This window comes from Elephantulus edwardii, unplaced genomic scaffold (assembly GCF_000299155.1).
Source record: "Elephantulus edwardii isolate Elephantulus edwardi_28Jun2011 unplaced genomic scaffold, EleEdw1.0 scaffold00161, whole genome shotgun sequence".
Classification (NCBI taxonomy): domain Eukaryota; kingdom Metazoa; phylum Chordata; class Mammalia; order Macroscelidea; family Macroscelididae; genus Elephantulus; species Elephantulus edwardii.
In genome coordinates this window covers 6,884,984-6,895,124 of record NW_006399911.1, presented here as the reverse complement: position 1 = coordinate 6,895,124, position 10,141 = coordinate 6,884,984, and the positions used below count along the sequence as shown (strand labels likewise).

The window sequence follows — 10,141 nt, the reverse complement described above, 5'->3', positions numbered from 1 at the left end:
GAGACAAAACTGTATGTTGTTGTTGTTGTTGTTGTTATGTGCCATTGACTCACTTGCGACTCATAGCAACCCTATGTATAAGATCCCTAAATCCTGCTCTATGCTGTGCTAATCTCGCCATCTCAAACACACTCATTCCCACCACTCCACTCACAGAATCGATTCATCTCAACGAAGGTCTTCCTCTCCTGCGCCGTCCCTCCACTCTCCCAAACATGATGTCCCTCTCCAAGGACCAGTCCCTCCTTGCAACATGCCCAAAGTATGTCAGACTAAGCTTCAAAATCCTTAACTCCAAGGAGCATTCTGGCTTCACCTTCTCCAGGACAAACCTGTTTGTTCTTCTAGCAGTCCATGGTATATTCGACACTCTTTTCCAGCACCACAGCTCAAAGGTATCAGTTCTCTTTCTATCATCCCGATAGATGCATAGCACACAATTGAGAAGACTATAACCTGGATCAGGCACACCTTAGTCTGCAGCCTGACATTGTTACTCTTCAGTACTCTGGAAGGGTCCTGACAGCTGACTTTCCCAATGCAATTCATCTCTTGATTTCCAGGCTGCTGGTACCAAGAATATTGACTGTGGAGCCAAGTAAATGAAAACTATTAACTACCTCAATCTCTTCACCATCCACACTGATGTTGCTAATTGGCCCAGTGGTGAGAATCTTTGTTTTCTTGATGTTGAGCTTCAATCATATTGAAGGCTGCAGTTCTTGACCTTCTGCAGCAAATGCTTCAGGTCCTCCTCAGTTTCAGCAAGCAGGGCTGTGTCATCTGCATGAAGCAGGTTGTTGATGACTCTTCCACCAATCCTAATGCCATATTCCTCCTCATTAAGCAGAGCCTCCCGGATGATCTGTTCTGCATACAGATTGAAAAGGTATGGAGACGGAATACATCCTTCCCAATTTATTTATACAAAAAAGTACACCTTACAATAACTAAGGAAGAGGTAAACAGAACTTGGTGGACCGCTCTGGATTTTCAAAAAGTAAAGTAGATATCTTACCTGGGAAACCTGCTCTAACCATTTACCAGGCAACTATAGGTGGCAAGTTTTGGTGGAATCATGAGGTGCTTTTGCAGAATGTTCAGCCTGGGGCTGAGAGCTGCCACTCCACAGTCACAGGAGCTGCAAAGTGAGCAGGAAGTTGCAGTACAGACGCTTAGAGCTCTAAGCAAAGCCAAACTCTTCTAAAGGCAGATCCTGGAAGGAGGGTTGTTAATGGGGACCCAGCATCTGACTGTGCAGAATGATGGGAGCTGGCAGTCAGGGGAAGATTCATCACGTCATAAGCCAGGCAGTGCAGAACATTCAAGGTTGGGCCTGAGAAGGTGTGAATCACGAGAACATAAATAAGTGGCCCAAAGCCCCGTGTTCTAGATTCCCATGTCAGACTCTGTATGTGACAGCTCCTCTCTGCTATAACTCCGTGGAAGCTCCATGGGTGAGAGAAACCAAGAACATGGGGTGGAAGGGGACAGCTTTGGAACCAGGTGCAGTAGCTCATTCTACAAATTCTCTTGCATCAAAACCTAACCAAAAACATGGCCAAGCTGAGCTAAGAGTACAAGTGGGGGGTGAATGAGATCATAAACTGTATTCCATTGCATTCATATGCTTGTTGAGTGGCTACCATTTAATGTAAAACACTAACATTCTAGAAGACTTGCACATGAACCAATACAAATTTTGTCTTATTTTGATATAGCACTCTCTTGTCAATCATGTCTATGCCACTTTGAATTATAGTTATCTTTTCTGTGCATTTGGATACTTTCTGAAAAAAATATATAATACATAGATTTGACTGAGGCCAAATTGGAAATCTATATGGTGCCTCTAAGGACCGGTCTCTCCTCACAACATGTCCAAAGTATGTTAGACGGAGCCTCAGAATCCTTGCCTCCAAGGAGCCACCCAGTTTAACGCTTTCCAGGACAAATCTGTTTGTTTTCCTAGCAGTCCATGGTATTCTCAATACTCTTCTCCAGCACCACAGCTCAAAGGCATCAATTCTCCCTCTATCCTCCTTGGTCATTGTCCAACTCTCTGATGCATAACAGGTGATTGCGAAGACCAAGGCCTGTATCAGAGGCACCTTAGTCTCCAAAGAGACACCATTGCTCTTCAGCACTTTGGAGAAGTCCCTAACAGCAGACTTTCCCATGGCAATGCGCCTTTTAATTTCCTGGCTGCTGGTGCCAAGACTGTTGATTATGGAGCCAAGCAAACTAAAGCCGTGTACATACCGGTCCTTAGAGAGGGACATCATGCTTGGGAGGGTGGAGGGACAGCGCAGGAGAGGAAGGCCCTCTATGAGGTGGATTGATTCAGTGACTGGGATAATTGGGATGGGAATGTCAGAGACAGTGCGATTGGCACAGGACAGAGCAGAGTTTAGGGCTGTTGTACGTAGGGTCGCTATGAATCGCAGGCGACTCGACGGCACATAACAACAACAACAACATATGGTTCCTATCTCTGTCTTAACTCTTCCTTGAAATCCTACACTGCAGTTAAAAGAATGACATTTGTGAAAAAATAATAATGATGATGAAAGTTGAATCTGACCACCATTTTGAACAATTTGACTCTAGCGTATATCGGACTTAATGAATGCCTCAAGGAGTGGACAGTATCAGACACCTCCTGGTGCCTTACTTGGAGTTCTTCTTGGACCCATGATAGCGTGGGGATAATTCCTGTGTGATCCTTGGCCAATTTTGTGCATGCCAACCATAGAGCATTCCTTAATGAGCTTCTCTGACACAGTGGCATGGACCATCTTCAGGACCTGATTAGCACTAGTAACCCTACAGGGAGCTCTACTGGCTTGGTTGTTAAGGAGTTGTGCTGCCAACCCAAAGGCACACGGTTCTAATCCAGCACTTGCTCTGTCGAGAAAGATGGGAAATCTCCTCCTGCACTATTTACAGCTAGGAGGTGGTGCTGACTCAATGGTACCTCATAACAAGAACAGCAGTAAACACACGGGGACCTTCCGTGGTGAGGTCAGTGGGGAGCTGCACTGACCACCCACAGGTGCCACCTCTCTTACAGTTCCAAAGCAGCAGCAGCAGCAGCTCCACAGAAGAAAGATGGGCAATCTCTTCCCACGTGATTTACAGCCTCGGAGACCTGCTGGACAGTCAGCTATGAATTAGTTCCTCAGTGGCAGTTAGAAGTTTGTGTGAAGCATACAACCCAGAAAGCAGGAGAGCTCACACCAACAAGTGACCCTCCCCCAGAGGAGGGCAGGTTCACAAGAACGCACACCCCTTCCTTTTGCGGCATGGATAGGCAGTTCCTGCAAACCACCCCAGGTTCTCCAGGCAGTCCTGTGGATGAAGGATCCGTCTTCCATCACAGTGGCCAGTTCAATGGCACAACTTATATGGCTTTCCCTGTCTCTGCCTCCTTCTTCCCCATTCCCTGAAGTTAGTTCTCTGAAATCACTTCCCATGCAAACTTTTGGCATGCAGACCTCTCTCTCCTCAGGCTCTGTCTTTAAGTAACCCAGTCCAAGACAAGCCTTTGGGCACATTTCCTAGTCTGGGCTAAAAATAAGGGATACAGACAGCCGAGACCTCGTCAGCCCTGGAGCACAGGCCCCCTGGCACAGTCACTGCCTCCAGTTCACTCCCACCATCGCCAGCACACCATGATGATGATATCACTCCCCGTGTGGTCAACAATGGTTCCAAGTCAGCTTCACAGGCAACGCCTTCCAAGTTGTCTTCCCCTCCAGTGTGAGGTGCCCTCGGCACCAGGGCGTGAGGGTGAGCGTGGGTCAGAAGGACTCCTACGTGGGTGATGAAGCCCAGAGCAAGAGAGGCATCCTGACCCTCAAGTGCCCCACTGAGCATGGCATTGTCACCAACTGGGATGACATGGAGAAGATCTGGCACCACACCTTCTACAATGAGCCCCTGTATGTGGCCCCTGAAGAACACTCTATGCTGCTAATGGAGGGCCTCCTGAACCCCAAGACTAATTAAGAGAAGATGACCCAGATTATGTTCAAGACCTTCAACACCCCTGCCATGTACGTGGGCATCCAGGCCATGCTGTCCCTGTATGCCTCTGGCCACACCACTGGCATTGTGATGGATTCCGGAGGTAGGGTATCCCACACTGTGCCCATCTACAAGGGGTACACCCTCCCCCATGCCATCTGGACCTGGCTGGCCAAGCCCTAAGGGACTAACTACCTCATGAAGATCCTCACCAAGTGAAGCTACGGCTTCACCACCACCAAGTGGGAAATCGTGTGTGACATCGAGGAGAAACTCTGTTACCTCACCCTGGGCTTTGGGCAGGAGCTGGCCACAGCAGCCTCCTTGTCCTCCCTGGAGGAGAGCGACGAGCTGCCCAGCAGATAGGCCATGACCATCAACAGTGAGTGTTTTTCCACTGCTTCTTTCAGCCCTCCTTCCTGGGCATGGAGTCTTGTGGCATCCATGAAACTACCTTCAACTCCACCACGAAGTGTGACATTGACATCTGCAAGGACCTCTGCACCAACACAGTGCTGTTCAGCAGGATCACCATGTTCCTGGGCATTGCTGACAGGATGCAGGAGATCACAGTGCTGGCCCCCAGCACAATGAAGATCAAGATCATCGCTCCCCCTGAGCGCAAATACTCCGTGTGAATCAGAGGCCCCATCCTGGCCTCACTGTCCACTTTCCAGCAGATGTCCACTGCAAATGCTTCTGTGCAGACTGTTTAGTTGTGGTACACCCTTTCTTGATTTTAAAAAACCCAAACAACCACCAAAAAACCCACAACCTGACTTGCTCAGAAAAAAATAAAATCTCAAAACTGAGATGAGATTGGCATGGCTTTATTTGTTACCCTTTTTTTGTTTGGTTTGGTTTGGGATTTTTTTTTTCTTGACTCAGATTTAAAAACAAATGGTGAGGGTGACAGCAGTTGCGGTGGAGCGAATCTTCCCCACCCTGCCCTATTCTCCACTGTGGCCCAGGACATTGATTACACACACATTGTTATTCTTTTTTTAAAATAATCATTGCGAATAATCGCTACAGGACAACTCGACAGGAAGCTTCTGCCTTTCTAAAAGGCTCTCTCTTCCCCCTAAGGAGGAGAAGGGCCCTGTTCTCCCACCTCAGGCCCACATGTGGACCAGGGGTGATAGGTAGCATTGCTTATGTGTAAATTATGCAATCTAATTGTTTTTAAAAGATCTTCCTTTTTAATACTTGCTCTTTTAGTTTGTTGTTGTTGTTGTGTACCAGTGAGTTGGAACTGACTCATAGCTGACCCTCCAGTGGCTTTTCTAAGGCAGTTAATTGCAAGGCAGGGAATTGCCCATCCTTCTTCTGTGGGGCAGCTCATGGATTTGAACTATGCACCTTAGAGATTGCAGTGCAGCTTCTTACCACTAGGCCACCAGAGCTCCTCTTCTTTTAGTTTAGTTTTTGTTTTCAATAGCCATTAGAGGCTCTACCTTTTGCAGGGCCTCTGCCTCTCCTCTCCAACTCAGAAATGTGAAAGCTTTTTGTCTCCCTGGGGTGACTGAGATGTGGAGGCAGCCAGAGGTTTTACCAGTAGACTGACTCAAGACCAGTTGAATAAAAGTACACACCTTAAAAGAGGGGGGAGGTAATAAATAAAAAAAGGGGGGGGAAGGGAGCTCTGGTAGCCTAGTGGCAAGAAGCTGCACTGCAATCCCAGAGGTACGGGGTTCAAATTCAGCAGATGTTCTGCTGGAGAAGGAGGGACAATCTCCTCCTGTACCAGTCAGATCTGATTTGACAGTACACACAAACAAAATAATAATTTTTTAAAAATTTAAAAAAATTTGAAAAAAGGGGGGATAAATAAACCTGGCCAACTGACTGGAAGAGATTCATATTTGCTTTTTTTTTTAGACCTAACACGATGTGGAAATTAGCAAACAATAGCATTGAGTTCAAAAGCAAGTAAAAACTTTCTGAAGATTAGTTTAAAATATGATTTGGGGAGGAAAAATGAATGAAGCAGTACATCAACAAGGAACTGCCAAAAAGTCAAACTTGATTCAGAAGAGGTTATCACGGCATGAGGAATATCATTGCTGATGTCAGATAGATCTTGGCTAAAAGCAGAGAATACCAGAAGAATATGAATTTTTGTTTTATTGACTATGCAAAGGCATTTGTCAGTATGGATTATAAAAAATGATGGATAACAATTGAGAAGAATGTAAAACCTATGCATAAACCAGGCAGCAGTTGTCCAAACAGAACAAAGGAATCCTGCATGGTTTAAAATCAAGAAAGGTTAGCGTTGTGTCCTTTCTCCGAACCTATTCAATTTGTGTTCTGTGCAAATCACTTAAGAAGTTGAACTGTATGATGAAATATATTACATAAGGGTCGAAGGAAGACTCGTCAACAATCTGTGTTATGCAGTTGGTGCAAACTTACTTGCAGAAGGTGAAGACGACTTGAAATATTTGCTGCAGAAGATCAAAATCTACATGCTTCAATTTGGATTACATCCAACATCAATAAAACAAAAATCTTCACCACTGGACCAATAGGCAATTATCATAACAGGAAAAAAAAACCCTGAAGCTAATAACAATACAACTTTATTTGGATCCACAATCAACACCTATAGTCGTAACAATCAAGAAATCAAAAGACATGTTGCATGGGAAAATCTGCCTTCAAAGAACTCTCCAAAGTGCTGAAGAACAACATGGTCAATTTGAAGACTAAGGTTCACCTGATGAGCCATGGTATTTTGAATTGCTTACTTTGCATCTAAGAGTTGGACAACAAATAAGAAGACCAAGGAAGAATTGATGTTTGAATTGTGGTACTAAAGAAGAAGAATGAATATCTTAAGGACTACTGAAAGAATAAGTCTGTTTTGAAGGAAATGCAACCAGATTACTCCTTAGAGGCAAAGACTGAAAAACTTTTACTCAGGTTATTTTGGGCATGCTGTCAGGACAGGCCAGTCCTTGGAAAATGACATCATCTTTGGAAAATTGGAAGGTCAGAGAAAGAGAGGATGCTCTTCAAAGAGATGGACTGAATCAATGACTGTAGCAATGGGCTGGAGAGTATCAGGGATCATGAGTCTGAAACAGGACAAGGCAAGGTTCCGGTCTGTTGTTCACAGAATAGCTAAGAGTTCTAGTCATCTCAATGGCACCTAACAACAACAATAGCGGCACTGTACCAATGCATGACAAGCTCCTTCCATGAAATTCCTATGTGATGCATCTACAAGAACGGGGGCGGGGGGAAGCATGGCTATGGTTCTATCTTCTGTCCCCCAACTTCTGGCTCAGTTATATGGGGCCAGGGAATGTGGACTCACATCAGGACTGAAGATGCCTTGAAGCTGGGTTGAGGGATTCTGGGTCCCAGGTGAGCAGCTGGTCACTTCCTTCCGCGGGGGAGGCCTCGTGTCCTCTTTGAAAGTCCAAGCTGAGAACTGTAGAGACAACAAGCAGCTCAACTCCTTTGGTAGTTCAGTCAAGCACCCACAATCCTCTTTGACCTTCTGGCTCTATACTCTCCTCACCTACTCTACTTCTCTGTGCTGTTAGAACACTTCTGAGGCCACAGGTGGCTTCCTTCGGGTTCAATGGCAACTCTGACCATAAGGATGTGAGGTTGAGTCCCAGAACTGAAGTTTTCTCACTGGAAAATGGAATTCACCTTCTTAGTCACAGGACTGCCGAAGATGGGAGAAGAAAGCAGAGGCAGTGCCTGGAAGGGGCCTGGCACCTGCTCCTGTCCTTAGGCTTCCCTTGATGGGCCTGTCACTTCAGATAGAGAAGGGGCCTGCTTCCCCCTGCATGAGGGAAGCCTGGGTAAGGGACCCAAGATGACCTCTAGTCCTCTAGTCCTCTGGGTAAGGGACCTCAGATGACCCTGGGACCTAAAGAAAAAGAACAAGAAAACAAATCTACACAGGTGAGTTGCAAATCATGGCCACCTTGTAATGGGTTCCTGAGCCTGTAATTCTTTATGGAAGCAGACTACCTGACTTCTATCCCTCAGAGCTGCTGGTGGGTTCTAAATGCAACCCTTTGATTGGCATCCCAACGCCTAACACAGAGCTTCAAAGAGCTGGAAAAGGCCTCCTTAACTTGCAAAGTTCAGCCAGTGTTCTTTAGAGGTAAAGATAGCCAAGCTTCTTTCACATACTTGGGTATGTTGTTAGGAGAGGCTATGAAAAGAGACATCATGCTTAGGAAGGCGGAGGACAGCGAAAGAGAGGACCCTCAACAAGATGTATTGAAAGAGTGACAGTAGCAATGGGCTTAAGTGTGCCTGATGTGATAAGGATGGCACAGGACAGGATCTAGATCTGTTGTTCATAGGGTCACTATGAGTCATACTTGACTCAATGGCGCCAAACAACAACTTGGAGCTGGCTCTGGGGACTGGGCCAGAGGTCTCCAGCAGTCTGAGTAGCGCTCCAGGGCTCTAGCATCTCAGGCCAGGTGCTTTGGCGCTGCAGCGGGGAGGTTCTGGGCCCCTCAGGTGCAGAGAGTCCCTGTAAAGAGAGGCCACAGGGAAGCAAGTGCTTCTCTCTGAGCCTCAGTTCCCTCATCTCTAAAATGGAGCAACAGCAGCTGCCCCCTAAGACAGCCATGAGGATCACAAGTGTCTATTAGTCATGTTCCCGACAGGACAGAAGTATTACTCAACTAGGTGAAAGGGTTTCATGGAAGGGCTGCTTCCAGCAACTGTTTAGGGCAACAACTGGAACAGCAAAGCAGGAACCACTGGGATCTCCAGGAAGAGGTGGGGAGGGCACACGTGCACACAAGCTGGAGTTAAGGAAAGGGCCGCCCACGTGATGCTTGTGACCTCTGAACAGGAAAGTCACTCACCGCCAACCCCAGACCAGAGCGATTGGACTGGGAATCCTGCCTGCTCTGAACCTCTCACCCCTTCCTGATTACCTGTTGGTACTTCCTATGGTCAGTGTCACCAGAAGGCAGAGGGCTTCAACCCACAGATACAGTCCCCACAGGCTAGTCATGGAGAAACAGAGCAGTGAGGAGGATGAAGAAAACCTTGTTGACAGGGAGATGTTGGGGATCGGTAATGGAAACTCTCCAGCACACAGAGAACATTGTGTGGTGCTTCCAGACACTCTGAGGGCAAATCACTGTTGCCGTGCAGCATGATGCCTGGTGGTGCAGGCTCCACCAGAGGGCACTGGACAGAGGAGGCTGCTGAGGGATGACTTCCCCATACCCTCACCCCCAACCCCAATCTTGCATCAAGTAGGCCTCAGGCACCAAGGTCTGTTGTTGTTGTTATGTGCCTTCGTGTCGCTTGAGACTCATAGCGACCCTATGTACAACAGCCCTAAACTCTGCTCTGTCCTGTGCCAATCTCACTGCCTCTGACACACCCATCCTGATTATCCCAGTCACTGAATCAATCCACCTCATAGAGGGCCTTCCTCTCCTGCGCAGTCTCTCCACCCTCCCAAGTATGATGTCCCTCTCCAAGGACCTGTCCCTCCTTACATGTCCAAAGTATGTCAGACGAAGCCCCAGAATCCTTGCCTCCAAGGAGCAGCCTGGTTTAACCCTCTCCAGGATGAATCTGTTTCCTTGGCAGTCCATAGTACTTTCAATACTCTTCTCCAGTACCACAGCTCAAAGACATCAATTCTTCCTCTATCCTTCCTAGTCATTGTCTCTCTGATGCATAACAAGTAATTGCAAAGACCATAGTCTGTATCAGACTCACCTTAGTCTCCAGAGTGACACCATTGCTCTTCAGTATCCCAGAGAGGACACTAACAGCAGACTTTCCCATCACAATACATTTTTTGATTTCCTGGCTACTGGTGCCATGAATGTTAACTGTGGAGCCAAGCAGACTAAAGTTGTTAACAATCTCAATCTCTTCACCACTAAGGCCTAGGAGTAAAATTCTTGGCAGTGGTTCTGGGGCTTACGGAGCCTAAAAAACTCACTCTTTAAGTCCTCAACCCAAGCCTTTCCTGAGGTTGGTAGAGACTCCAAGGAGAAGGGCACTGGAGACCTGGACTGATGAGGAGGAAAGTGTGAGATGGTATCTTAGTAGTGCTGTGGGGAAAAAAAGTTTTTTATTAAGGAACTAGAAGTCCAAA

General features: G+C 46.8%; 1 pseudogene; it reads left to right on the top strand.

The window, feature by feature from the left end:
• The first annotated feature begins 1,096 nt into the window (after positions 1-1,096).
• LOC102852826 lies at positions 1,097-4,745 on the top strand (annotated as a pseudogene).
• The last annotated feature ends 5,396 nt before the right edge of the window (positions 4,746-10,141 follow it).